The following is a 4,906-nucleotide window of genomic DNA, read 5'->3' on the forward strand; positions in this document are numbered from 1 at the left end:
GGACCACAGTCTCTTTATCCGTTCACCTACTCATGGACATCTTGGTTGCTTCCAAGTTATGGCAATTATGAATAAAGCTGCTGTAAGCATCTGTGTGCAGGGTTTTGTATGGACATAATTTTGTTGTTGTTGTTGTTTTTGTTTTTGTTTTTTTTGCGGTACGCGGGCCTCTCACTGTTGGGGCCTCTCCCGTTGCGGAGCACAGGCTCCGGACGCGCAGGCTCAGCGGCCATGGCTCACGGGCCCAGGCGCTCCGTGGCATGCGGGATCCTCCCGGACCGGGGCATGAACCCGTGTCCCCTGCATCGGCAGGCGGACTCTCAACCACTGCATCACCAGGGAAGCCCTGGACATAATTTTTTTAAGTCCTTTGAGTAAACACCAAGCATGCAATTACCGGATTGTATGGTAAGAGTATGTTCAGTTCTGTAAGAAAATTCTAAGCTGTCCCAAAACATGGAAGCAACCTAAATGTCCATCGACAGACGAATGGATAAAGAAGATATGATACTTATATACAGTGGAATAGTACTCAGCCATAAAAAAGAATGAAATAATGCCATTTGCAGCAACATGGATGGACCTAGAGATTATCACACTAAGTAAGTCAGACAGAGAAGGACATATGATATCGCTTATAAGTGGAATCTAAAAAAATGATGCAAATGTACTTATTTACGAAACAGAAGTAGAGTCACAGGTGTAGAAAACAAAGAAAATGCCAAGCTGTCTTCCAAAATGACTGACCAAACCATTTTGCATTCCCACCAATGATGAAGGAGAGTTTCTGTGGTCCACATCCTTGCCAGCATTTGATGTCATCATTGTTCTGGATTTTGGCCTTTCTAATAGGTGCGAAGTGATATCTCATTGTTGTTTTAATTTGCAATTCCCTGATGACATATGACGTTGAACATTTCTCATGTGCTTATTTGCCATCTGTATGTTTCCTCTGGTGAGGTGTCTGTTCAGGTCTTTAGCCCATTTAAAAAATTATTTTTTTTTTATACTATTGGGTTTTAAGGGTTTTTGTATGTTTTGAATAACAGTCCTTTATCAGATGTGTATTTTGCAAATATTTTCTCCCAGCCTGTGGCTTGTCTTCTCATCCTCTTGATTCTTCTTCTTTTTTATGACTCTTTGCTTTGATGGGCAGTACGGTGTAGTGTTTCAGCATTCGGATTCTGGAGGCATCTGCCCGAGTTTGAGTCCTGATTTTCCACTTGCTCAGGGAATCGATCATTCCTTTCTGACTCTCAGTTTCCTCATCTGTGAAATGGAGATAATAATAGTGCCAGCTTGTAGGGTTCTTAGGAGTTAGGACTGTCCTGGCTTGTAGTTAGTAAGCACTGTATAAATGGTAGTCATTATTATTGAAATTTTTCTTTTTTTGCATAATTTGGACCTATCACTAATTTGGTCTCATCATTCACTTATTTGCTCCCTCCTTCACTCACTCCATTCAAGTCACACTGGCCTCTACACCCACCTTTGTGTCTTTTTCTTTCTGCTTCCTCCTTCTGAGGTGATTTCCTCTCAATATACTCAGGGTTCACTCTTTCATCTCATGATTCAGGAGTTTTGTCAGTCATAAGCAGAAGCGGTCTAAACGCAATGGGGTTTCCTATTGTTAATGAAGCTGAGCCCATTGGTGCCAGGTGTCCCAGAAGGAGGGGCGTATTGAAGGAGCAGTGGGCTGCCGAGGAGAGTCCTTGAGGCTGGGAGGGAGAGGGGTCTCTGGTTCAGAGTGGGAGTCCTCCTGGGAGGTAGCAATACCTCCAGGGAAGACTGGTGGTGCTCCCAGGGGGACGGGGTGTCCTTAGCCTGCCAGGGATCCTCAGACCCCAGGTGTGGACTGTAAACCACAGAACCTTTAGAACTGAAGGCACCATGGAGACTGAAGCAGATGGTACCCTGGTGGTAGACACTCACTAATGCCTACGGCAACATGAAACTAGTTCTTCTGTATCAGCCTCGAGTAAGAGGCTAAACTTCCTGCCAGTTCACGGGGATGGGGGTTCAGAGCCTGAGGGATATTAACCATATAATATCAATTTATAATTTTAAAATATAGAAAGTCATGTTTCCTTCATCTCTGAGTTTGGACTTAAGAATAATATACAAAATAAATCTATTCTCAAGTTCATCCTTGCCCACTGTAACTTGAGAGAATCTGGTTACTGGTAAAGTTGCCTTTTAGACACCTTTTAACTCTGCTCTTCCCTGTGTCTTTCCCCCTTTCCTAGCCCCCCTCCTCTAATCCTGCAGGTATTGGAAGTAAGTTCCCTTCTCAGACCACACTTTTTTTTTTTTTTCCTAAATGCAAACTCTAAAAAAAAAAAAAATTGATATTGAGGCAGGAAAGACAGGGCTGGGCCCAAAGACAGTCTTCTCATGTATAGACATTAAGCAGAAGGCAAACCACCTGCTTGTTTTGCACTTAATGAGGCCATGATGCATGGAAGAATGGCCTCTGAAACGGAAACTTTGTAGCATCTGAACAAGAAACTCTGTCCATGAAAACTTGGAGCATGCACAATGAAAATGCACAGGTTACTGATGACACTGTACGACTTTCCATTTGTGGTGCTTGACTAGTAGAGGAAAATTTAAGGGAAAACAGCTCTTAGAGTGCATGTACAAGACCATGCACTTCAGGAGACGAACGCACAAGACCAGGGGCTGATGCAACCTGGTGCAATCCAGGCCACACCTCAGCCTTCCCCTCAATGAACATTCCACCCCTAATCAAAAAGACCCACCCATTCAAAGGGCTAAAAATAAGATAAAAAGTGGATCAGAAAAGTCCCCCTTTTGTGAGGCCCCCCACACTCTTCTTTGTGAGTGTAACTTTTGTTTGTGCCCTAAATAAACTGCTTCTTTGTTCCCTTTGCTCTTCAACTTCGGGTTTTTTTGTTTTTTGTTTTCCTTTGTGTTTGTCACCCAAATTCTTTTTGGACTAGTTGAACAAGAGCCTGGACTTCTGATAAACTTTTCCAGTATCAAGATCAAGATGCAAATTTTTAAAATATTCAATATTTTCTATGTTTACCTAAAATTATTTTGCAAAAACAAGTTACATGTGTTTTTTCCTGCTGGGAAAAAGTGAAGAACAATGCTATGCAATTTATTTTTGAATATTACCGTCATCCGAGCTACGGTGTAAATTAAAAATAATACCTCAGAGCGCAGTGAAGTTAGAAAAATGTTTTGGAAACACTGTAGCTTGGTTTTTGTTTCTGTTTTTCGTTTTGTTGTTGTTCATTTTTTTGAATCACACTTTTGAATTGCTCATCTGCCTGGGACAAAGCTTAGTTACTGTGGCATCAGGCACATTGGTTCAGAGAGAGGTAGTCATTACCTCTGATCAGTGGAGATTTCTGATTCTCCTGTCTATTGCATACATGGCTGGAACACTTTTTCTGGCCTCTTGCGGTTGGGTGAGACCTGCTAAGGCATTCTGACCAATGACCAGTGAGTGGACATATGTTCGCTGATTCTGGTAAGGAGCCTTCAGGCCAACCTTTAGGCTGGAGCCTCTGGCAACCTTTCCTCCTCACTGGCATGGCGGCTGGCAATTTTTGAGATGGTAGCTGCTCTGTCAGCTTGCCCTTAATTAATGAAGATAAGCAGAGCCTCCCCTGGCAAACTGTGGGATGAACTTTGAGCAAGAAACAAACTTTTGTTGTTTTAAGTGAGTGAGATTTGGGCATATTTGTTACCACAGCCTCAGCTAGCTTTTCCTGACTGATACCCACATCCAGCTATCTGAAGACACTGTTGCCAAACTGTTAAAACCAAAAAACAAAACAAAACAAAACATTGGAACTGGCGTATCTTTACAGACAAAATATTTTGGCTTGGCAAATATGTCCAGAAGGAAGTAGATGTTGCTATATTTAGAGCATGAAGCAAAGGTACTGTTTTGGAATGTTCAGACAAACATGCTCAAAATCATGTTCAAAATGCTCCACCTATCACCTGATTGGAAACATTAACAAAGTATACAAGTTGACAGTGTTTCCCTGTGTATGTTGCATGCCCTGTGCCCACGTGCACCAGTTGTCTGGTTGTAAGGAACAGAGAGCATTTGATCAAATTCAGAGATGTTGGGTTAATCGTTCAAGATCCAACTATGACATGATGGAGGCCACACAAAGGGCCAGATCTTTGGACTTTTTATCGCATGTTGTTATTTTGAGCCTTACAAAGTTTTGTTAAACCATGAAGAGTGTGAAAGATTCTCTCCTATCATCACAGTTGATAGAATTTTCACAGAGTTTGCATATCAGTTCCTTGCTGAATTTTCATTATTTTACCATCATCTGTCTTATCCCCTCATTCATTTTATCTATTTTACCCTCCTGGGATATTTTTCTCCCAGTTTTATAATCTACTTTTTCGTGTTTGTATTTCTCTTATTTAGTTTCAGAATTTCTATAGAGGACGGATTCAGGAGTTGAGTTAGAAGGGAGGTTTGGGCTAGAGGCACATTTCTGTAGTACTTAAGAATGAGAAAATTTCAGTTGTGTATATCGAGGGATGCTGATGCGCGATATGGAGGAACAAAGCCTTCTCGCAGACCGTCCCCTGTCACCATGACGACTATCATCCTGGAGAATATTTATGCTGAAGCAGTGGTTTCCCACCTTTCTCCTGTCTGTCCTGTTGAACAAGACTCTCACAAGCTTGTTTTCCATATTGTTGCAATCAGTGGAGAGAATAATGGATTCGGTATCTGATCAGTTAGTTAACTGTGAGACTTTGAACAAGTTGCTTAGCTCCTTAGATGGGGAATGATGATATGACTTTGTTGAATTATTATAAAACTTACACAAGATCATGTCTGGGAATGCTTCTTATGGTGAAGGCCCAAGAAGCACTTAATTCCATTCTTTCCCTACAG

The 4,906-nt window shown here is 41.7% G+C and overlaps 1 long non-coding RNA gene across 1 annotated transcript in view; it reads left to right on the forward strand.

Moving 5' to 3' along the window:
• LOC149747410 (uncharacterized) overlaps positions 1–4,906 on the forward strand; it is a 186,887-nt gene that overhangs the window by 61,402 nt on the left and 120,579 nt on the right. The gene's annotated exons all lie outside the window — the stretch shown is intronic.

Source organism: Delphinapterus leucas, chromosome 15 (genome assembly GCF_059928025.1).
Source record: "Delphinapterus leucas isolate spDelLeu-1000000601 "Yukka" chromosome 15, BTC_Dleu_Yukka2, whole genome shotgun sequence".
Taxonomy (NCBI): domain Eukaryota; kingdom Metazoa; phylum Chordata; class Mammalia; order Artiodactyla; family Monodontidae; genus Delphinapterus; species Delphinapterus leucas.